The sequence below is a fragment of the Schistocerca piceifrons genome, chromosome 7, assembly GCF_021461385.2.
Source record: "Schistocerca piceifrons isolate TAMUIC-IGC-003096 chromosome 7, iqSchPice1.1, whole genome shotgun sequence".
Lineage (NCBI taxonomy): Eukaryota > Metazoa > Arthropoda > Insecta > Orthoptera > Acrididae > Schistocerca > Schistocerca piceifrons.
Genome location: NC_060144.1, coordinates 306,318,372 through 306,344,360, shown reverse-complemented (window position 1 = coordinate 306,344,360; position 25,989 = coordinate 306,318,372). Strand labels below are relative to the sequence as shown.

The following is a 25,989-nucleotide window of genomic DNA, read 5'->3' as shown; positions in this document are numbered from 1 at the left end:
CCTAACTAACCTAAGGACAACGCACACATCCATGCGCGAGGCAGGATTCCAACCTGCCACCGTAGCGGTCGCACGGTTCCAGACTGAAGCGCCTAGAACCGCTTGGCCACACCGGCCGGCTTGCACAGTGTAGATACAGACTAGATGTAGACCTAGAAACGCCTCGACTAAATGCTTGCTCTGCCACAACCACAGGCGGAAGTACAACAGACCAAAAGCTCTCATTTAACAATCCAGTCAAATATGGGGAATGTCTAAAATTTTAGATTTCAAATATGAAGCTAGGAAAGTATTAATTTCAAACTGTTACTGTCTGATGGGAGGATGGTGACAAGCGGGGAGGATTGGAGGAATCCTTTTATTAATACACTGATCGTTATCAACAGAGCTGCACCAATGCAGGCAGTAGATGGTACAGCTTCCAGGAAATAATTGCGCTGTAAACAAGAAAGGACCAACATGTATTGCACTACACAGCACAAAAAAGTACATGCCAGTATAACGTCGGGACTCTATGGTTGTGAGTGCAGGCATCAAAACGTGGAGCATTGGATTGTACAGGTCTCTGCCGCTTGAACCTGAGCGCACAGATCCAACAGATTGGTGGGTGGAGATGGAGTCCTTACGACAAGCTCCATGGCATCCCAGACATTCTCGGTCGGGGAGAAATCGGGCGATGCGATTGGCAATGTCAGAGTATTTACGGCTACAAGCCACGTTCGGGTATGAGGACGAAAGTAGTCTTGCTGAAATACGAGTCGGCGTTCGCGAACAACAGATGCTGCATGGCATCTAAATACCGCGAGGCTGTCGAGGAGCCCGTTAGCGACACTAACGGAGAATGGTCACCATATGCTATCGCTTCCCACAGCTTCACACTAGGCTGGTGGGACGTGAGATGGGAGACCACAAACCGCTCTTCGTGGCGCCCTCCAATGCGCCTCCAGACACGGACCCCAGTGGTTATCTCCAAGAGAGAAGCGAGTTTCGACCCGAGTCGGGCGTTGCGCTGCAGTGGTGTGATTGACAGGCGTCGTAATGGTTGGCTTGCGGCAAGTCCTGAGTCACGCAGCTGCCTGCCTGTGGTATTAGCAATTACACGACGCTGCATAGTACGCGGGACAGCCTGATGAACGCCCCTATCGTTACTTTCAGAACTGCTCGCTCGTGGCAGACAATTCTTCGGTCCTCCTTCCTTGTGGTTCGTGTCGGAAGTCCAGATCCCAGACGTCGTGGATGGGTGCCTTTCTGTAACCACTGCCGCAAACAACAGACAATAGTGTTATCTGCACGAACGGTGTGATGCGCATTACAACGATACGGCCACTCAGCCTATCGCAGCTCCACGATGCAGCCAGCTGGGCAGTCTACTGTCAAATGTGTCACCTGGACATAGTGGATGTGCAGATGATGCTCTAGTGACGCTACCCGCTGTCGCATTGGCCGGCAGGGGCCCTTTACAGAGGATGGGGAAAATAAAAGTGGCCCGGCCGAGTGGGTACGGTTGGAAGCAAATGTACGCATATAACCACATCAACTTACTTCCAACACGATGGAGCAACTGCCCAAACGGCCAGCCGAACCTTGGAGTACATTTACGCAATCTTCACCTCTGACAGAGTTGTTAGCAGAGGTTAATATAGCCGCGCTCCTAGCTGGTCAGCCAAGTCACCTGATCTGTCAGTGTGCAGTTACCTTGTGCGGGGGGTCCTCAAGTCTAAGGTGTATCGCAGCAACCCTCACAGCCTTCAAGAACTACAGCAGAACAGCTCGGGTGAGTTTGCAGCAATTCCAGAAGTTCAACTTAGGTCCGCCTCCAACAAATTTCTGACCAGGACCGAAAATTACCAAGAGATAAATGGTGGCCACTGTGAACATCTGCTGTAGTCAGGTGAGTAATGTATTTCATTTCCTTTACTGTGTGTCTTTGTACTCGGAGACCCTGTTCTCTGGGCCACTTTTATTTGGCCCAATCTGTACCAGCCGATGAGCACAACATTACCTAACCCGCGAGTGAAAGGCCGACTGTACAAAAGTAATTATTGGCGTAGCTGATGACGTACAACATTCCCACTCATTTCGCAGTGGATCGGTTGGATCCACCTAGGCGCAGGTTTTTTTTAATGACAAACAGTGTAATGTTGGAAAAAATTTGTTTCATGAAGTCGGTAAAGATTCCCAGCCGCCACCCAGTTCCGAATTCCGGTGAATGCAGTACCCGACAGACGTGTGCATGCCTGGAAGCGCGGAACAATGAACTAAAAGACGCGAAATACACGATCTTCTGTTGTACAGAAACAAGAAAATAACACATTTGGTCAATCACTGCATTATATTCGTCGTGGACAGGAGGAAATATATATTTACGCCAGAGTTATTGCAGTTATATTTGATTTCTTTTTAAAGAGTGTTACGAAGTTACAACTACGTGTAGTAAAAGAGTTTGTGGCGGTAAGGGGGGTTATAATTGTTACATTCCACTTCTGACACCAATTGTAAAGTTGGGGGAAGTTTACGAGGGACTTCTGCAACCGATGTTAATGTGTAAAATGGCACGGAAGGGGGAAGAACGTTGTTAAATATGCCTCCTGGCAGCAGTGTGCAGGAGGTCGAGCGGTCATGATTTGATAGTGGGCATCCAGGGCTGCCGTTAAATGACAAAACAGGGAATTAAGTACAATAAAGAGGATGTACATGGTGTCCGAAAAGTCTTTCCCTGATTACATAAATTGATAACTCAGGCTAGAAGTAAGATACAAATATGAAACTTGTGTGGAATTGCTTACAACTATCAAAGTTTTTTTTCTGTTTTAGGTTCGCAGTACGTAAGTAGTGGATGAGAGGCAGTGCCCAAGAAGCCATGTTAACCAATCAGGAGAAGGCACAGTGTGTCCTGTGGTACCATGAGACACGATCACCAACCAATGTGCAGATACACTTCCAGACAACATTTGGAAGGAATCCACCTGATGACAAGAGCATTAAAGCCTGGTATGAGAGGTTCAAGAACACAGGATCGGTTGCTGACCTTCGGAGGTCTAGTCGACCAAGAACCTCAGCAGACAGGGTGGAAGCTGTAAGGCAGTCTTTTCTATGAAGTCCGAAGAAATCGGTGCGCATGGCCTCACGTGAATTACAGATGCCAAAAAGCTCTCTCCATGACATTTTACATAAACGTTTATTGTTTCATGCATACAAAGTGCAAATCGTTCAGACCTTGTTGCCCAATGACAGTACACGTCGATATGACTTTGCGGTCGAAATGCTATCACATATTGAGGACGATGATAGTTATCTCAGACGAACTGCCTTTTCCGACGAAGCGACCTTTTTTTTTCAGTGGAGTAGTGAATCGCTAAAATGTGCGCATTTGGGGTTCACAATCCCCTGGCGAGGTCATGGAGTGCACCAGAGGCAGTCCAAAGGTGAATGTTTGGTGCGCGCTATTGCACGATCGAATTATCGGGCCATTCTTCTTCGCTGAGGCTACCATCACATCTGCAGTGTATCTGTACATGTTGCAACTGTATGCTGCTCCTCAGCTGCTTCAGTATCACCCCGATGTCTTGTTTCAGCAAGACGGTGCACCGCCTCATTGGGGTTTGGAGTTCCGTGCCTATCTCGATATGACCTTTCCTGGGCGATGGATTGGTCGTAACGGGCCAACGGTTTGGCCTCCACGCTCTCCTGACATAATCCCATTAGACTTCTTTTTATGGTGTTATGTCAAGGACGAGGTCTGCCGAACACGTGTACCAGATCTTGAAACCCTGCGGCAACGGATAACCACAATCGTTGAATCGACCCCTCCAGTAATGTTGGCTAATGTGTGGACGGAAATTGAATATCGCCTAGATGCGCTACGTGCTACCACGGGTGCTCATGTGGAAGTTTACTGATGTGTGAAACAAACTTCGATAGTTAGTAAACAATTAGACACCAGTTTCATATTTGTATCTTACTTCTAGCCTGAGTTATCAATTTATGTAATCAGGGAAACAGTTTTCGGACACCCTGTATTTCGATATTCGGAGTACAAAAGGCGCGCCTAGGGTCGGAAATTAGCAGGTTTAGGCCAGTCTAGGAGATCGAACATTTAATTAAAGTGGGGAACGAAAGGGGAAGTGGTTCATGTTGACTTACGCTGGTGGCCGGTCGCGGAGAGCAGAGCCAGGGCACTGCCTTACAAAAGGACGTCTGTTCTACTAGAGGTCTGGATTACAAGAGAAAGAAGCAAAGTGTTCTGCACCGCAGAAGACTCCAGCGTCCACATACGTGATCGGTATCCCGTGCACGCTATTGGCTAAAACCAATGGCGTGAATTCTCTAGCAGTTTCAGCAGAGGGCTCAGGGCGTCTCCTGTCAGCAGCTATAACTGGACAGAACCGGTTCGGTTTTGAAAGACAAGCAATTTGTGTCACGTAGACACGGCTGAATTACTCTGGGAGAAATCTTGTAAAGATTCCACTGGGCCTCTGAAATAAATTTTTTAAACTAATTCCCTAAAATATTCCTTGACTGGCTGCCATCCTGTACAGTGTCGCATTGTCTGTAATGTTATTCCAAGGATATACACGGTCCTGTCACGTTAATAAGACCACTGCCTCTGTTTGATGTCAAGTGCATAAATCACTCACAGACAGCAGGCGGCAGCACTTGCAATCAAGGATATGTAAAAACTTCCTGGAAGATTAAAACTGTGTGCCGGACCGAGACTCGAACTCGGGACCTTTGACTTTCGCGGGCAAGTGCTCTGCCAACTGAGCTACCCAAGCACGACTCACGCCCCGTCCTCACAGCTTTACTTCTGCCAGTATCTCGTCTCCTACCTTCCAAACTTTACAGAAGCTCTCCTGCGAACCTTGCAGAACTAGCACTCCTGAAAGAAAGGATATTGCGGAGAATGGCTTAGCCACAGCCTGAGAGATGTTTCCAGAATGAGATTTTCACTCTCCACTACAGCACTTGCCCGCGAAAGGCAAAGGTCCCGAGTTCGAGTCTCAGTCCGGCTCACAGTTTTAATCTGCCAGGAAGTTTCATTTCAGCGCACACTCCGCTGCAGAGTGAAAACCTCATTCTGGAAGGATATGTAAACCTTGTCGGGGGACGGGGAAAAATGTGCGATCGTTGTCGGAATGCGGAAACAGAGCAATTTATCTGACGTCCAATGTGGTATGACTACTGAAACGGCGAAGTTTGTAAAATGTTCGTGTGACGCCTTGGTTGAAGTATACCGTACTTGGCAAAATGAAGCTGTCCAAAACCGGCGTCGAGACAATTGTGGTGCACCACGGGCCATAGGATGAACGATGGCTGTGGAGACGTGTACCGGCTAACAGACATGCAACTGTTGCGCAACTGATCGTCCAGATGAACCAAGGGGCTACCAACAGTGCCTCCTCGACGACCGTTCGGCGAATGCTGCTGCGTACGAGCTTCTGCAGCAGGTGTCTGGTTCATGCACCAATGCTGCCTACTGTTCATCGCGTTGAAGATGGAATTTGCACGCCAATAGCGCGATTGGACGTCGAGTGGTGACAGGTGGCCTTTTCGGATGGATCACGTTTTAGGGAATGTACGGCGTGAGACGTCTGAAAGCAAACATCCTGCAAGCAGGAGCCGGCCGCAGTGGCCGAGCGGTTCTTGGCGATTCAGTCCGGAACCGCGCGACTGCTACGGTCGCAGGTTTGACTCCTGCCTCGGGCATGGATTCATGTGATGTCCTTAGGTTAGTTAGGTTTAAGTAGTTCTAAGTTCTAGGGGACTGATGACCTCAGATGCTAAGTCCCATAATGCTCAGAGCCATTTTTGCAACCAGGAGGGAGTGTCGTGGTCGGGGGTATGTTTTCGTGGCATTCCCTGGGTAACCTCGTCATTCTGGAATCCACAGTGAATCTACACAAGTATTCAACTAGCACTGGGTAGCACGTCCATCCATACCCTGGAGTTTGATTTTCCTCGGCATGGTGGCATCTTCCAGCACGACAATGCGACATGTCACAAAGCTCGCAGTGTACGTGCGCGGTTCGAAGAGCACCAGGGAGTTTACAATAATCCTCTAACCACCAAACTCCCCGGATGCAAACCAGACCGAGAATGTGTGGGACCACCTCGATCGGGCTGTACGCGCCATTGATTCTTCACCGAGAAACCTAGCGCATCTGACCACGGCATTGGAGTCGCCAAGGTTCCACATCTCTGTCGGCACCGGTCCGCAATGCAAAAGGTTGTTATTCAGGCTTCTGACAGTTGTCACATTAATGTGACTGGACAGTATGTACTCAACTTTCTTCTCAACAGTCCATCATTTCCTTTACAAAGCGAACTGAAATCAAAAGATTCTAATTTTGTTCTCAATAATTTAGTGTAATGCGTATTCTTTATTTATTGCTGCGTGAAGCTCTGATAGTTATTTGCCGGCCGGTGTGGCCGAGCGGTTCTAGGCGCTTCAGTCTGGAACCGCGCGACCGCTACGGTCGCGGGTTCGAATCCTGCCTCGGGCATGGTTCAAATGGCTCCGAGCACTATGGGACTTAACTTCTGAGGTCATCAGGCCCCTAGAACTTAGAACTACTTAAACCTAACTAACCTAAGGACATCACACACATCCATGCCCGAGGCAGGATTCGAACCTGTGACCGTAGCGGTCGTGTGGCTCCAGACTGTAGCGCCTAGAACCGCTCGGCCACTCCGTCCGCCCTGGATGTGTGTGATATCCTTAGGTAAGTTAGGTTTAAATAGTTCTAAGTTCTAGGAGACTGATAACCTCAGATGTTAAGTCCCATAGTGCTCAGAGCCATGTGAGCCAATTTGAAGGTTATTTCTTTTTTGCTTTGTTATTCAGTGATCTTTGGTCAGCGGTGCCCGGAGTGGGAAAACACTATTTAAAACAGTCAGATGCATGTTCTAAAGTCCCAGCTATGATTCTTGCATTGATAAATTTAATTTACCAAGTTATTGTTTTAGGCCTCTTATTGCAGTAATTCACCTTAGAAAAACTTTTGGTGAACTTTAGCGCTAGGAATTCAGTCCTGAAACTTTTGAGAAATGCAGCTGCCACACAATTTATTAAGGAAATCTACGCTCGGATGGACAGTTCAAACTGCAAAATCACACAAAACACTAGATTTGGGAACCCTTTACCACAGCAAGTCTGACTGCCTCCGCTGGCTTGAATAAAAACAGCCAAACAACCGGTTGTCACACGGAGCTCGACAAGACAGGAATCACAGCCAAATCCCAAATGCTAATTTACAGTCAGCGGCTTATTTTGCAACCATATTGACCACTCTGATAAAGACTTGGCATTTTACAGCATCGAGACCGCTGCAGTTGGCTCAGCAAACAAAGTCAGTGACTAGTAACGAGGTCCGCCAACAGCCATATCACCTCTCCAGATTGTTGCAGGTTCTTTTTCCAACGGATTTGGTGGTACGTTTTCCATCTGCCATGGACCGGTACCCTTCAAATGTTTCTCTGTGCTGTATCCCAGATCGCAGCCAAGCAATGGACAACATCGCAGGCGCACATCCTGTGATTCCCTGATAGAAGTACTACCCTTTCACAGAGATGGCAGTGGAATTTTTTGTGATGGTCGTCATGCAATGCGAGAGCGGAGGAGCTCCACTTCGCTCCAGAGCCTCTTCTGTTCTGGTCTGTTCTGTTCCTCTGTAACAGATAATCTAGCGAAGTGGCACAGTGGTTAACACACTGGACTCACATTCGGGAGGACGACGGTCCAAATCCGCATGATGTCATCTAGATTAAGGTTTTCTGTGATTTCCCTAAATCGCTCCAGGCAGATGCCGGGACGGTTTCCTTGAAAGGGCAACACTGAATGTTCCTTCATTCTTTCTAACAAGTAAGATCACTTCCTCCGAATGCAGGTCCAGGTGTCTTTTTGGGTCAGAACGTAAAAATCACTTTCCCAACGACAGTATAGATCGGTTAATTACTCATCCGAACACTCATTCCTACAGACTCGAAGATTATATGTTACAGAGGAAGTCGTGAAATTCTAATGGATGTCTCAAAAAGAACTCCGGATTTGAAAATAATGTTATTTTTATTTATTGTTGTTGCCAATATTGTTTTCGCTCGTTTTGTTATCAGTAATCATTGAGGTTATGTCTTGATACTGTGCTTTTCTTTTGCAGGTCAGTGTTTGTGGAGCATCGTCTTGGATACAGTACGGAACAGGAAGTGAAAACTACTACAAGAATGATGAACGTTTCGCGGAAACTGTTCCGAAACTCCGTACTACTCTTTGACACAACGTTGCACAAGATACGTCCACTATTCGTAGGATGATCAAGAAATTTGAAGAAATAGGTTCAACAGCAGACATTAAAAGCCCTGGGAGCCCTCGAAGTGGCCAGAGTGAGGCAAATTAAATTGTCAATATTAATGAAATTCTCTTTGTAACTGAGGTGTTATTTTATTTATTTTCACGGCTACCAGTTTCGGCATTCCGCTATGCCATCTTCAGGCCCCTGCATAATAAAAGAGTGTACATGTAGTGTATATCAGGGTGTACAAAGTAAGCGTACAGAAAGTGACGCGTAATCATAAGAGCACTTAAAGCTGGAAAATGAAATTAGTGGCGTTAAACCAAATCTCTGTGTACATTTTTTGTTTTTTCCCTTCAATATAAAATCATATAATTCTTATAGGTGAGGAAACCCCTAGAATATATGAGGACCTATACTATGTGATCAAAAGTATCTGGACAGCCCCAAAAACATACTTTTTTCGTATTAGGTGCAGTGTCCTGCGACCTGCTGCCAGGTACTCCATATCAGCGACCTCAGTAGTCATTAGACATCGTGAGAGAGCAGAATGGGGTGCTCCCCGGAACTCACGGTCTTCGAACCTAGTCAGGTGATTGGGTGTCACTTGTGTCATACGTCTGTACGCGAGATTTCCACACTCCTAAACACCCCTAGGTCGACTGTTTACGATGTGATACTGAAGTGGAAACGTGAAGGGACACATACAGCACAAAAGCGTACAGGCCGACCTCGTCTGTTGACTGACACGAGACCACCGTCAGTTGAAGAGGGTCATAATGTGTAATAGGCAGATACCTATCCAGACCTTCGCACAGGAATTCCGAACTGCATCAGGATCCGCTGCAAGTACTATGACAGTTACGCGGGAGGTGAGAAAACTTAGATTTCCTGATCGAGCGGCTGCTCATAAGCCACACATCACGCCGGTAAATGCCAAGCGACGCCTCGCTTGCTGTAAGAAGGGGAAACATTGGACGATTGAACGGTGCAAAAACGTTGTGTGAAGTGACCAATCACGGTACACAATGTGGTGATCCGATGGCAGGGTCTGAGTATGGCGAACGCAAGGTGAACGTCATCTGACAGCGTGTGTAGTGCCAAAAGTAAAATTAGGAGGCGGTGGTGTCGTGGTATGGTCGTGTTTTTCATGGAGGGGGCTTGCACCCCTTGTTGTTTTGCGTACGCACTGTCACAGCACAGGTCTACATTGAAGTTTCAAGCACCTTCTTGCTTCCCACTGTTGAAGAGCAATTCGGGGATGCCGATTGCATTTTTCAACACAATCGAGCACCTGTTCGTAATGCACGGCCTGTGGCGGAATAGTTATACGACAATAACATCCCTGCAATGGACTGGCCTGCAGTGAGTCCCGACCTGAATCCCATAGAGCATCTTTGGGATATTTTGGAACGCAAACTCCGCGCCAGGCCTCACCGACCGATATCGATACCTGTTCTCAGTGGAGCACTCCGTGAAGAATGGATTGCCATTCCCCAAGAAACCTTCCAGCACCTGATTGAACATATGCCTACGAGAGTGGAAGTTGTCATCAAGGCTAGGGGAGGGCCAACACCATATCGAATTCCAGCATTACCGATGGAGGGCGCCACGAACTCGTAAGTCATTTTCAGGCAGGTGCCCGGATGCTTTTGATCATATAGTGTATCATCATTTAAAGTAAAATGTGACACAGTATTCTATGAAGTACACTAATATGCATATTTACGGCCAAGGTACTATCACAGTTGGTGATGTAATTAGTTGTCATAGCATAAAAAAAATAACTTGACGCAAAACCCAACGGCAGACGTCATTGTAGAAAAACACAATGCAAAGAGCATGTTAAGAATTTTCACAAATAGCTTGTGGGCATAGGTTATACAGAAAATCGAAATAGAAAGATATGATTTCGTATACTTTATATCACTTAACAGGTCAACATTACCACAGTGAAACAAACCAACAAGAATCTCAAATCCTACTTAACCAAGGGGAGTCCTCCAAGTTCTCAGCTGACAATGTCATACTATTTCTCTGGGAGTGTAAGGTAAAAAAAAAATTACAAGCTTTGTTTCAGCGGAGCTCCTGATTGTTTACCGTCTAGTTTTGATCTTTTTAATGTTTTTGCGTGTTTTCTTGTAAATCCATGGTGTTAAATAGTTTTATGACTAACAAATATGTACACACGTTTTAGTCTATTGTGCTGGATGTACACAGAGATTTGGTTTAGCGCCACTACTTTCATTTTGTAGATTTGAAAGCTCTTGTGATTACCCTTGACTTTCTGTAAGCTTGCTTTGTACATCCTGATATACACTACATGTATACTCTTTTATTATTCAGGGGGATTGAAGATGGCATAGCGTAATGCCGAAACTGGTAGCTCTCAAAACAAAATAAAATAAAATAAAATAACAGCTCATTTACACGGCTGTTAGAGAATTTCATCGATGTTGACAATTACGTAACCAGCCGATGTCCCCTGTCCATGATGGGTCCAACAGAGATTGTGGCGAATGTCATTGTTATGTGTGATTCTGTTACTGTGAGTCGGAAAAAAGCATGTCACCGCCGTGTTCGAGAAATGTGCATGTGTCCATCAACAATGCACAGAATCTTAACAAAGGAGTTGCGCTCATACCCGTACAGAGTTCGGTTAACACAGGAACTTAAGCCAACAGATCGTGAAAAACGACTGCAGTTTATGCAATGGATCCTGGGAAAGGAACGAAAGAACGACGGTTTCACAAAGCATACCATTTCCTCAGATGAAGTTCATTTCCATTTTAACAGCTCTGTGAACAAGCATAACTGCCGAATATGGGGATCAGAAAACCCAAGACTACTTCACTAAAAAGACGTCCATCTTCGGCAGTTACGGTTTGCTGAGGGATTTGGAGTGGGGGCTTAATCGGTCCTTACTTTTTTGAAGGTGGACAAAGATGGGCTGTCACGGCGAACGGAGTTCGTTATTGTGGGGTACTCAGAGCTTTCTTTTGGCCACGTCTGGACCAAATGAACATCGAGACTTTATGGTTCGAACAAGACGGTGCAGCTTGCCAAACTTCAGGAGGCAGTGTCTCCTTGCAGCGTGAAAAGTTACCGGACAGACTAATCTCGTTACGAGGAGACAAAATCTATCCACCTTGATCTTGTGATCTGACACCTTGCTACTTTTTAGTATGGGGGCACGCTAAGCCATGAGTTTAACAGAACAAACCCCGTGATTTGTTGGAACTCAAACAAGAAATTCGCTGTGCCCTCGACGAAGTTGACGAAAAAGTGCAAGCGGATGGTGGTTAATTTCATGGAATGAGCGTTTGCGTGCATGGCTAGTAGGGGTCATATGACCGATACTGCATTTTACTTTTAAACCTCAACATTTCCTGACAGAATGGTGTGTTTTGTTTGCTTCTTTCATGGAAATAAATTCGATTTATGGTAGCTTAAAACCCGGCGTCCTTATTGAGAGACCATTTAGCAGAAAAATTGTGGCATAATCTTTGGCATGCAAAGCAGCAGCTCACAGACGTGTAGACAGCAGATCAACTTGCCTTCGGTTCGTAAAAGGCGAAAGGTTTCGTCGAAAAGCGGCAGTGTGCATCACGTCTCGTTATGAAAGAGAACTGCGACTGCTGTAGCAGCGCCATTCCCACGGCGTCGGCCCGGCTGTAGCCAAGGCTGGGAACCGGGCTCTCGCTTCCGGAGAAGCCGTGAGCCAGAGCCGAGCTGAGGTGAGGCCTCGCCGCTCACAGGGACGCTCCGCTTCCCAGAAGACGGCGCGCGACGCCAAGCGGCGTGCGAGACGCCGTCTGGCTGTCGCTGTCTGCACCAAGCGCTCTCTTCTACATCTTGTTATGACCTTCAGCCCGGAGACTGTTTTGATGCATCAATCCACGACAGTCTCTTCCGTAAAAGCATCTCCATCTACACTTTCTTACCAAAAGTACCAATCATACACTGAAGAACCGAAGAAACTGGTACACCTACTTAATATCGTCTAGGGCCCCTGCGAGCACACAGAAGTGCCGCAACACGACGTGACATGGACTCGACTAATGTCTGAAGTAGAGCTGGAGGGAACTGACACTATGAATCCTGCAAGGCTGTCCATAATCCGTAAGAGTACGAGGGGGTGGAGATCTCTTGTAAACAACACGTTGCAAGGAATCGCAGATATGCTCAATAATGTTCATGTGTAGGGAGTTTGGTGGCCAGCGGAAGTGTTTAAACACAGAAGAGTGTTCCTGGAGCCACTCTGTAGCAGTTCTGGACGTGTGGGATGTCGCACTGTCCTGTTGGAATTGCCCAAGTCCGTCGGATTGCGCAATGGACGTGAACGTATGCAGGTGATCAGACAGGATCCTTACACGCGTAGCACCTGTCAGACTCGTAACTACACCTATCAGGGGGCTCATATCACGCCAACTGCACACGCCCCACACAACTGCAGAGCCTCCACCAGCTTCAACAGTCCCCTGCTGACATGCAGGGTCCATGGACTCATGACGTTGTCTCCATACCCGAACACGTACATCTGATCGATAAAATTTGATACGAGACTCCTCCGACCAAGTAACATGTTTCCAGTCATCAACAGTCAAAAGTCGGTGCTGACGGGCCCAGGCGAAGCGTAAAGCTTTGTGTCGTGCAGTCGTCAAGGGTACACGAGTGGACCTTCGGCTCTGAAAACCTGTATCAATGATTTTTCGTTGATTGGTTCGTACACTGATACTTGTTGATGGCACAGCATTGAAATCTGCAACAATTTGCGGAAGGGTTGCACTTCTGTCACGTTGAAGGATTCTCTTCAGTCGTCGTTGGTCACGCTCTTGTAAGATCTTTCTCCGGCTGCAGCGATGTCTGAGATTTGATGTTTTACCGGATTCCTGATATTCACGGTACACTCGTGGAACGGTCGTTCGGGAAAATCAATACTTCATTGCTACCTCGGTGATCCTGTGTCCCATCGCCCGTGCGCTTACTATAACACCGCGTTCATATTCCCTTAAATCTTGATAACCTGTCGTTGTAGCAGCAGTAACCGATCTAACAACTGCGCCAGACACTTGTCTTTTATAGGCGTAGCCCACTGCAGCGCCGTATTCTGCCAGTTTAAATAACTCTGCATTTGAATACGCATGCCTATACCAGATTCTTTGGCGCTTCAGTGTATTACTTCTCCACTGACAGCATAATATTCTTCGCCTTCTTTTATAATGTGGGGGGTCCGCCTCTGGTGTCGCCTACTGGCCAATGCCTAATTACAGAGAGGTGTTCAGATACTTTTGGTCAGATGACGTACATCTACATTTACACCCACACTCCACAAGCCAGCTTGCGATGTGTGGTGGAATTCACTTTACGTACCACTGTGACGTCCCCGCGTTGATCCTGGTGGTTTTGTAGGAAAGCACGTTCCTGGAAGCAGGAAGGCACCAGCATACAGAGGTGGAGCGAGCGAGAACGAACGGGTACAAAGAAACGGTTCACTAAACTAAATGGAAAGACCGAGGAACGGCCTCCAAAGAACGACCGTTCACCGTTCACCTCGTTCAGTTTCGGTGTCGTTCCTCTTTCCAGTTACATCGTCCTTCGTTCAGCATTGAGTTCTGATTCCTATCATTGACTGCGTTCAGTCGTCCCCACTCAATTTCAAACCGATATCTCGACTTCTGGCGCTTAACGTACATTGCCCAGTGCGTAAGAACCATAATTTAAAGCACTTTTATAACTACACAGGTTACAAACAAATTAACTAGTACCGGCTAAGGTAAATATATCCATAACGAGTAAATACGGGTTTCGCTACTTTATAGTGAACAACGTGGAGAATTTTCTGATGTACGCAACTCACTTCTATTTATTGGCCTAGCTGTCGATCTGTGACACCGGCTATCTTTCTTTATTGTGTTAGAACTGTTTACGCAATAAAGTGGCACTGAAAAAGCCTTTGAAGAGGACGCCAACGGAAACTCATATGTGGAACTTGATAAAATTGTAACAAGATAACAGTGCCGAAAACAACTGTCCAGCCATCAGCTGAAGAAGTCCCACAAACATCTGATCTATTGTGCTACATAATATCGAAGGTTTAACAGTTTGTGTTCTTATTACTATTACTGTAACATCACGTACTCAAAATGTTACCTTCACCATCGATACCTGCTACAATGTTTATCCATTATTCTAAAAATCGCATGAAGTAGGTCTCCTGTACTAATATTCCATTGTTACGCTTTTTAAAACACTTAACAGCGCTTCACAATTAGATCATAAAATGAGTGGTGGACAAGTGAAAACGAACGAGTCGCAAAAATGACCTGTCATCAATCAACTAATTCTCAAAGATGATCGAGTTGGCCTATCTCTAGCTCGATCGAACCCTAGAATTCTAGTCTGTCTTGAACCTAGTCTTCATCTCTTAATCCAGAAGAATTGCCAGGAACGACACGTGGATCTGAGTGCACGTTAAAATGTTTTCCCCAATTACTCGGTACGATTACTTTGGTAGGTTGCGGACACTCAAGTCGGTGAAGTGCCTTCCGATTGAAAGATTTCCATCAGTTGAGTCACACGAAATTATTCTAGTCGTGAAAGGTGCGGAAGGAGGTCTTGATGGTATGCATACGTGTGAGTACGAATTCCTCCAGTTTTACCTCCTTGGTATCTTCGAAAGATATACGATGGAGGAAACAATTTGTATTGACTGACTCATCTAGGAAAGCGGAATTTTGGCAGGCAGTCACACCGTACTACAGAATTCCTCTCTTGTAGCATCTACCAATCAAGATGGCAACCATCTCCGTGACGCTTTCACTCTTATGAAACAAGACTGTGACAAAACACACATCTCTTGGATATTCTATGTTACCTCCATCGTTACCTCCATCATTGGTTTCTGGTGTGGGTCCCATTCTACGATCAGTACACAAATATCGTTGGAACATGAGTTTTGTAAGCTATCTCCTTTGTTATTGGATTATGCGTCCTGAGGAATCTTCCTATGAATCTCAGTGTGACATCTTTCTTTCTGGCTATTAATTTTGAGTGGTCGTTCCAATTTAAATCGCTCCGTAAGTGTACTCCCAGTACATAATGGTAAATAGTGTATAACTACTGCATAGCTACTGTAATCTGCATCCATTTGAATCTACTTGTTGTAGTCAAGAATTCGTCTCCATCTACAATGCCTATCTCCATATTTCCATCCACTACCAAACTGACGGTTCTTTGATGTCTCAGGAGATGTCCTGTCAACTGATGCCTTCTTTCAATCAATATGTGCCACAAATTTTCTTTCTCTTAAATTTGGTTCAGTATGTCCTCATTGTTTATCCTATCTACCCATTTAGACTTCATATTTCTTCCGCAGTAGATTTCAGAAGCTTCTGTCCTCTTCTTGCCTGACCTATTTGTCGCGCAACGTTTTATTTTCGTGTACAACTACACTCCAGACAAGTCCCACATTTCTTACCACTTATATTTACTTTTTATGTCAGCAAATTTCTCTTTTCCAGAAATGCATTTGTCGCTATGGCCATTCTGCATTTTATACCCCCTCTATTTCGGCCATTGTCGGTTATTTTGCTGCCCAAATAGAGAAACTCATCTATTACTTTCTGTTCTCATTTCCTAATCTAATCCCGACAGCATTGCCTGATTTCATTCGATTACATTTCATCACCATGGTTTTACTTCTGTTGATGTTCATTTGATAATAACTTTTCAAGATGCCATCCAGTCTTTCAGTTGCTCTTCCAAGTTCCAAGTCTCAGATAGAATTGCGATGTCGTTGGTAAACCTCGAAGTTTTTTTATTTATTCTCACTGAATTTGATCTCCCTTTCCCAACTACTCCTCGGTTTCCTATATTTCCCACTCGATGTTTAGGTTAAATGACATAGTGGATAGTTTATAATACAGAGATAGGCTACTCTTTTTTCAGCTAGTGCTTTCCTTTCACATATTTCGACTCTCGTAAGTGCAGTCTGTCTTGGTACAAGTTGTAGATAACGCATTCTGCCAGTCTATAAATGCTATAAATTATAGCTTTACGTTTCTTCCACCTATCTTCTAAGGTAACCCGCAGGTTCAGTATTGCCTCGCATGTTCCTACATCTCTCTAGAACCCAAACAGATCTTCCCCGAAAGTCACTTCCTACAATTTTTCTTCGTTATCCAATAAGTACATGTTGTTATTGTTTTACAAGCATGACGTAGTGCACAGACCGTTGCGTGACATGCACGCCTGACAGCTCCTTCCTGCTTTACAACTAGAATTACTATTTTCTTCTTGAAGACTAAGGGTATTTCGCCTCTCTCGTACTAGTCAGTCATATCAATGTGACCAACGACATCAACGTGCAATAACCAGTCACAGACGACTGGTGGCAGCACTAGCAGTGGAGGATATATAAAGTGTGCCGGGGGGACGCAGAAAATAGTGCAAAAAAAAATGGCTCTGAGCACTATGGGACTCAACTGCTGAGGTCAGTAGTCCCCTAGAACTTAGAACTAGTTAAACCTAACTAACCTAAGGACATCACAAACATCCATGCCCGAGGCAGGATTCGAACCTGCGACCGTAGCGGTCTTGCGGTTCCAGACTGCAGCGCCTTTAACCGCACGGCCACTTCGGCCGGCAAAATAGTGCAGTTGTTGTCGTAATGCGAAAACGGAATATTTCATCTGACTTCGAAAAATAACCTAAAGTGGAACAATCACATAGATAATACTGTGGGTAGAACAAACCAAAGACTGTGATTCATTGGCAGAACACTTAGAGGTGCAACAGGTCTACTAAAGAGACTGCTTACATCACGCTTGTCCGCCCTATTCTGGAGTATTGCTGCTCGGTGTGGGATCCGCATCGCGTGGGACTGACGGATGACATCGAAAAAGTACAAAGAAGGGCAGCTCGTTTTGTATTATCTCGAAATAGGGGAGATAGTGTCACAGACATGACACGTGAATTGGAGTGGCAATCATTAAAACAAAAGCGTTTTTCGTTGCGACGGGATCTTCTCATGAAATTTCAATCACCAGTTTTCTCCTCCAATTGCGAAAATATTCTGTTGGCACCCACCTGTATAGGGAGAAACGATCATCACGATAAAATAAGAGAAATCAGGGCTCGCACATAAAAATTTAAGTGCTCGTTTTTCCCGCGTGCCGTTCGAGAGTGGAACAGTAGAGAGACAGCTTGAAGGTGGTTCATTGAACCCTCTGCCAGACACTTTATTGAGAATAGCAGAGTAATCACGTAGATGTAGACGTAGACGCATGATCACTGGCTTTTGGGCCTGGGCCAAGGGTTGGTAGCATTTCTGAATCGCCTAAGTTTGTAAACAGTTTACGTGCCGCTATGGTTAAGCTATACAGCACACGGCAAACTGGCGCTATCCACAACAAGCATCGAAGCAAGTGTGTGGTGCACCACAAGCCACAGATAACAAGGATCAACGACTGTTTCGAAGATGTGTACGGGGGGACAGACGCGCAACTACTGATCATCCACATAAACCAGTGGGCTATCAACAGTGTCTCCAAAACATACGTTCAACGAACGTTGCTGCGTATGGACCTCCGCAGCAGTCGCCTCCTCCATGTGATAGCATGTGAGAAAGATTTTTGGAACAGGGAAGGAAGAAAAAGGGCGGAGGAGACTAAAAAAATTAAGAAATATACTCTGTGATAAATCAGCACTGCATGCTGACTGCTGTTCACTGGTGACGAAGGCTCGAATTTGCACGCCAGTAACGCAACTGGACGTCCACTACGTGGCGATAGGTGGTCATTTCAGACATATCACATTTTACGCTCCATCGGACAGAACGGCGAGAAGTGTCTGATAGCAAACATCATGCGAGAAAATTATGATCTATGGAATGTTTTCATGGTATTCCCTGGAGGATCTCGTCGTTCTGGAATGGACAGTGGATCAATACCAATATACAGCTAAACTTGGGGACCATGCCCACCCTTATATGCAGTTTTCTTTTCCTCGGCATGATGGCATCTACCACGTGGACAATGCAACGAGTCACACAACTCGCTGTGTATGTGCATGGTTCGAAGAACACCAGGATGATTTTACCGTACTCCCATGGCCACCAGACTCACCGATTTACACCCAATGGAGAATCGTGGGACCACGTCGATCGTGCTGTTCGCTCCATGGATCCTCAACCGAGAAACCTAGCGCAGCTGGCCATAGCACTGGAGTCGAGGTATGGTTCTACATCCCTGTCGATACCCTCCAGAACCTCACTGACTTTTCTTCCTGCACGTCGCGCAGCTGTCCATGATGCAAAAAGGTGGTAATTTAGGCTTTTGACAGGTGGTCATATTAATGTGAGTGGACATTGTATATGTATAGGTAGACGTCATCATTTTTGTTTTCACAAGCCAAGAAGGTGTCAGAAATAACGCGTAAGAAAAAGCAGTGAGCTCAGGTAGGTATTTGAATATCACAGTGATTAGCAGAACAAATAACGAGGGAAGAAAGACTTGTGTTTGATACTACTGTATTAATAGCTATTTTCATGTCTTTTTAAGTACCCTTCAATAACTGAAAAATTAATAATTAAGGATGAATATAAGGAAGTAGAATTGGAAAATACTCGAGTATAAATAGCGGAAGGTAGTGGAACGCGACTAACTCTATCAGAAAGATCATGTTTAGAAGCAGATTATGATGAACACTCATAAATTTCCAGAATGAGATTTTCACTCTGCAGCGGAGTGTGCGCTGATATGAAACTTCCTGGCAGATTAAAACTGTGCGCCCGACCAATACTCGAACTCGGGACCTTTGCCTTTCGCGGGCAAGTGCTCTACCATCTGAGCTACCGAAGCACGACTCACGGCCGGTACTCACAGCCTTACTTCTGTCAGTATCTCGTCTCCTACCTTCCAAACTTTACAGAAGCTCTCCTGCGAACCAGGAAGTTTCATATCAGCGCACACTCCGCTGCAGAGTGAAATCTCATTCTGGAAACATCCCCCAGGCTGTGGCTAAGCCATGTCTCCGCAGTATCCTTTCTTTCAGGAGTGCTAGTTCTGCTTGGTTCGCAGGAGAGCTTCTGTAAAGTCTGGAAGGTAGGAGGCGAGATACTGGCAGAAGTAAGGCTGTGAGTACCGGGCGTGAGTCGTGCTTCGGTAGCTCAGATACAGCCGGCACGGTAGCTCAGCGTGTTCGGTCAGAGAGCCGGTTGGCCTCTGTAATAAAAAACTGAGTGGAAGGATCAACTACCGAACCTCAACAGGATGTCTTGCGACGTCCGCAACGACCAAACACAACGATCAATAACGAGCAAAAAAAAAAAAAAAAAAAAAAAAAAAAAAAAAAAAAAAAAAAAAAAAAAAAAAAGATGGTAGACCACTTGCCCGCGAAAGGCAAAGGTCCCGAGTTCGAGTCTCGGTCGAGCACACAGTTTTAATCTGCCAGGAAGTTTCACTCAAAAATTTGTTTACAGATTTAATAAAAAATATGTTTACAGTGCCAGATCAAAATTATTTTCTGTCCTCAAACAAAGTCTGCTTCCTCATATTTAAAAACAAGAACATGAAAATGAGATTGTTTCGTAGACAGGTACAGATCTTCAGCGAGAACAAAGCTTTGGACGGCCGTTGTCTCAGCACGTTCCCGTCGCCACGAGCCGTCCTATGTACACACGGTAGCGTTTACCGTCTCTCACAGTAGAGATTACGCTCAGCAGGTCTCCTGCTCCGATAGAGCAAACACTGCTCCAAGGCCAGGACGATTGCGGCATCCGTAATATTTTCGTGGAACATCACCACTGCATCATTTCAATGTTGTTAAATGTACGTAATACGTTACTATTCACCTCAGTTTAATATGCAGTTGAACTTGGAGCAGTGAGCCGTTTAAGGAAACAGCAATTTGTTCTGCCTCATAGAGGACCCTCATTTAGCTGATTTTTCACTCATAAACGTTCAGAAGTGGCTTGTCTGACATACAAAGATTCACTCTTAGAATGGTTTAAGTTAGGATTGTTTAAGTAGAGCGGGTAAATAAGAAAAAAACCTGCTTGATTAAGAAACGCTCTTGCAACTTGGGAGAGATGAAGCTGAAGATAGTTGATAACTTTAAATACTGGGGAACCGGTGAAATAATAACCAGCTAGAAGAAAACCCACAAATTGTAAATGCTTCCAGATCATACAACAGTCTAAAATCAATCTCAAAATCAAGGGTAATCTCAATGAAAGTTAAAATGAAGACTGATACCTACCCTAGTGCTGTTATATGGTAAATAAACTTTGAGTACCACCAACGGCGATAGGAAAGAATTGATAGCATGTGAGAAAGATTTTTGGAACAGGGAAGGAAGAGAAAGGGCGGAGGAGACTAAAAAAATGATGAAATATATGCTGTGATGAATCAGCTCAGTATTGGCCCGAAAAAAGAGGTTAAGCGACTACAGTGGGCTGGAAATGTGAGAACGACAGATGACGCTTCTGCAAAGGAAGCGTTGGTAGGAAGAACAGAGGGAAAGTACCACCAGGGAAGACCAAGTACGACATGGGATCGCGGACTATGGAAAGACATGCAACAAGCAGGATTCACAGGATACTGGATGGAAGCTGCACAGGACAGGACCTGCTGGACGCAGTCAGTAAGGTCGGCACACGATCTGTAAAATCCTTGATCGCCGGTTGAGTAAGTAAGTCGCAACTTATTCTGTAATAATAAAAAAAATGTTACCTACATGGACACACTAATTTAAAGAAATCTTTCAGCTTTCTCTGTTTCTCCATCATGGCATACTGAGCATATTTCTAAAGTTCACAACCTTTAATCGTTAAAAATTACAAAATCATCTTGCTGTCACCGTCAAATATTTTGAGCTGTCGGAGGCGCAGTGCCTCTATTTCGAAGCAAATCCAGCCGCATACATGTACTTGCACCTGATAGATAGTTAATGTTTCACATTCCACATATCATTTGAACGATTCTTTTATCGAAATGAGTCAGTTTACAGGATATACGAGGGTTGGAGCATAAATAGTGGAAACTATTTATTCACAACCGATACAAAAGACTTAAATGTTTGCACCTGTTACTGTCCTTCAAAGTAGTCTCCAGTGTTGTGAAGAACCCGTTGCCAGCGATGGGGAAGGCGAAGTATACCGTTAGCAGAGCCTGTTCTGTTGATGGTGCGAATGGAGCAGTCTAAAGTTATGGTGATTCCCGTGCACGACTGTGATGGTGTTATCTTAACGCATTACGTTCCTCCACGGCAGAACGTTTGTTTTTGGAGAATCGCCTGCGACCAGCTTTGCGAAAGAAGCGGCGACACTTTCTGCGTAACCCACCCATCATTTTGCACGACAATGCACGGGCGCATACAGCGCAAGCTGTGGCTGCTCTGTTCGGTCGATGGGACTGGGAAGTACTGTACCATCCACCATACTCCCCGGACTTAAGTCCTTGTGACTTTGATTTGATTCCGAAGATGAAGGAACCACTTCGTGGCAATCGCTTCAGAACTGTTCCAGAGATCGACAGGCAATAGACCGCTCCGTTCGCATCATTAACAAAACAGGCTCAGTTAACGGTATACTACGCCTTCCATATCGCTGGTAACGGGTTCCACACAACGCTGGTGAGTAATTTGAAGGACAGTAATAGGTGCAAACATGTAACTCTCTTGTATCGATTGTGAATAAATAGTTGCCACTACTTAAGTTCCAACCCTCGTACATACACTACTAGTGTTAACATTAATGAACGCATAACATTTTATTCCTACTCATACAACTACACTTAAAAACAAGAGATTGTTTAATTTTTTTATAGCGGCTACCAGCTTTTTGAGTAGAAATTCGTCGATGTAATAGAAGTTGTCCCGGACAAAAAAGTTTAAATTAAATTTAAGATTTGCTTCGCTACCTGTCAGATGTTTTATGTTAGTGGGCTAATAATCAAAACTCTTTATTGCTGCATACTGAACACCTATCTGTCCAGAGCTCGTGTTTTAGTGGCTAGTGTTGCTGCCTCTGGATCACGGAGTCCCGAGTTCGATTCCCGGCCGGGTTGGGGATTTTAATCACCCGGGGTCTGGGTGTTTGTGTTGTCTTCAACATTTAACCATCATTCGGGAAAGTGGCGAGACTGGACAGTGAAAAGATTGGGACTTCGTACGGGCGCTGATAACCGCGCAACTGAGTGTCCCACAAACCAAATATCATCGTCATCGTCATCATCTTCATCATCGTGAACTCCCTTCTGAGCCACTGACAGCTTTAACTGTATGTAATAAAGGTAATCTTTTTCCTCGAGTGTTGTAAGTATGTACATCACTGTTCTTCTCAAATTCTCTTGGATTATTTACGACGAATTTCACTAGAAAAATATGTATTGTGACGGCGCAATTACAACGCCTAGCTGCTTGAAGAGGGAGCTACGTGGAGAGAAGGAGAACGGTTAACTCCTATAGCTGCTTCATTATCGTCATCTCGAGTCGAAGTACGTTGGGTAATGGTCGAGCTAGGGAGCGGACGACCTAACTGCGCCATGGAGACCACTAGCAGCAACCAAATGAATTGGCAGACAACTGGTGTCAAGGAAAATCTTATGTTTCAAAGCGTAAGTTAAAATTTGATCCCAAGTTCCTATCTTCACTCATGACGAATTCTTCTTAAAACACGTTGCATGTCTGCTATTGGCGATTGAGACATCTCCTGGTTGGACCTTGTGCATTACTATTTCCGACCTGAGGTCCTGGAATAATACCTTACACCGTGGGAAGATAACATGTCCAGACTCATAAACCAACGTTCAGCAAGCGTTAGGAAGTTTCTTTACTGCTCGCTCTGGACGAATTAAGGAAGTTAATCAATACCTGAAATGCTGGATCCTGGATTCGAAGTGGGCATCCTTTGTCTACAGAAATAGAGGAACATCCGCCAGGCTCTGGGTCTTGCATCGTTAACAAGCTAACAGCCAAGATTATATTGCAAGGCATGGTGGTCTATCGAGACGGGCTCCAATGAAATTTAAGAGCATAGACCTCTTGGTGTAAGGCGTAGCAACTGACCCTCAATACAGACAAATTCAACGTATTATGCGCACATAAATGGAAAAACACACTACCGTATAATTATAACGATTGCAGGACAGTCACTGGAAGCAGTTACCTCCATAAAATAATTAGAAGTATAAGTACTAAGCGATTTAAAGTGGAACGACCACATAAAATTAATCGCAGGAAAGGCAGACGCCAGATATAGATTCATTGAAGGAATCGTCAGGAATTGCAGTCAGTCAACTAAGGAGGTAGCTTACGAATTAGTAATTGAAGATTGCTCGTCGGTATGGGATCCGCAGCAGGTAGGATTGGCAGAGAAAATAGAAAAGATCCAAAGACTAGCAACACGTTTCGTTACATGTTCATGTAGTTAACATGAAAACGGCACGTGGTTTAATACTAAAGTTCCGATTTCAACAAATATTTTATTTCGTCCTACGTGTATTGCGCAGTCGTAAAGCATCGACTGCATAGCGACCAGCGCAGCAACGCTAAACGGAATCAAGAAAGCGCTGACCCGCGAGTCTGTGGAAAGAGAAGGCACCGCCACACCTTGAGGAAGACAGTTCAGCGCCACCTGTCAACTCTGACTTAACCAGCCGTCCACTGCTGGTCGGGCCCAGTTCCGTCGCAGATTTTGAGAGCATCAGTACTGAGTAATAGGAAGACAATATTTAGCCTTAATTACATGTAGGAGGCACGGGAGCACATCAAGCAACCTCATAATGAGAAGTTACGTTTCTTCCCTTCTTAGATTCCTGCTACCGGCCATCACAACTTCTCTCCTTCCATGTTTGTGTCGGTGCTGATTCCCACAGCAGCTGAGGCAACACATTTTTAGCGAAAAGGCCACGAAGATAACAGCAGAGTGATTCTAATCCACTCGAAGACCTTGAAACGTCTCTGTGAAGTCGTTTCATAAGACGCTTGTCGAATTAGGTACAACTTATTAACTTTACTACCTGCTTTTAGCTCAATTCATGAACTCTTCCAGAAAGACTGAGCACTCAAATAAGGTCTATTGAATATTATATGTGTGTTTTAATGTGGGGTTTCGGTTTGTTTTGTGGGAAACGCTGAGTTGGTCATCGTCTGCTGGGAGCAGACGATGTTGCTTCTCGTTCGAAGAGAGCACAGGATGACCACCTTAGGTTTCCAGTACCTGAACAGGGAGGTTTACCCATCTTAGGCGAAGACTGTGTCGAAGAAGGCTGTTTTTGTGTGTGAGGTTGGTGACGGACGGCTACCTCTCTGGTAGCTTCCGCTGCACGGGGAGCTAGGTAATCTCTAAAAGAGAAAGCGGCACTCTTCGGTGAACGCTTGGTGAGTACGGATCGCAGGTCTTAAGGGTGGTTTCAGGTCATAGGAAGCAGATTGAGTTAGGACTTCGTTATGTTTAACTGTTGAAATACTTAAGAAGTTCAGCTTAACTGAAGCGTGTGAAGCGAGTTATTTTTCCGAATGTGCCATAATTATATTGCTTTAAATAGGAGTTTTTTGGGTGTTTGAGTTAAAAGTGTGGAAGTTACTTTGTTCATTTTGAACAACGGTGAAGTAGAATTTCAAACGGTAAATCTGATTAGGAAAAGCCGGTTAGGATCACTTCAACCGTACGTGAGTGTAATACTGCGTCGAAACGAGTATGATTTTTAATCTTATATATTGTGAAAGTTGCTTTTGCCTTTGTGTGTCGATTTGTGCCACTTGTTTGGTAATTAATGACCCTTCTGGTCCACCACGGCACCGCAATAGGCTTTATTTTAACAGTTTGCTTGTTTAATGAGCTATAATTTCTGCAAGAATATCTGTTTTTTCGTGCGCTTTCTACAAAGCAGCACAACAGTTTGATTCGGAATGCACCACGTGGTCTAGTTCGGCCGTTTGCAAGCAGCAGATGCAGCTGGTATATTGAATAATTATCGCACAACCTCGTGCATTGGTTAAACCTCTGTCCAGAATAGTGCATGCGTAGAATTGTAATGCGAATCTCACTGAAATATTTTTATGGTATGAATGCAAAGGAGATGATAGTACCGTTGTCTCCCACCCCCGTTTTCTGTATTTCTTCTTGCTGTAGTTAAACTGTGCTCTGTTACATTCTCACGTAATTCTTATCTAAATATTTATAATCAGGCACCAGTTATGTGTAGTTAGGATGTGCAACCAAATACTTAGATACAATAAATAATCTACGTGAAAGATAAATTCTGTGGTGTTGATCTTACCCACTTACTCCGATTTCCAATCCTGAATTAATCAAGTTACTTCATGCGCGACATGGAGTGCTATTTATCTGGCTACTGAAAGAAATTTGCATACTTGTAATTAAATTATTAAAGTAATTAAACTAATAATTTTCCAGCTCCGTTTTTTTCTAAGTGGTTAGGAAGGGCTTGGGCTGGTGGCGACCCTGAATTTATGAATTTTTATCGTTATTTGTGTGAGAGAAGCAGCTAAAAATGCGAGATAACGTATATGGCTCGATGAGAAACGTCGTAAAGATAGTTAAAATCTTCTGGCAATCGTTCTGCCCACGGATCATTCGCGACTCGAACAGGAAAGGAGGGAGGCGAGAGTCGTAAGTACAGTAATCTCCGCCACACACCGTAATGTGGCTTACAGAGTATAGACAAACAAGTAG

At 44.9% G+C, this 25,989-nt stretch overlaps 1 protein-coding gene across 6 annotated transcripts in view; it reads right to left on the bottom strand.

Moving 5' to 3' along the window:
* Nucleotides 1-25,989, bottom strand: part of LOC124804862 — a 297,784-nt gene that overhangs the window by 80,295 nt on the left and 191,500 nt on the right. The window lies entirely within an intron of this gene.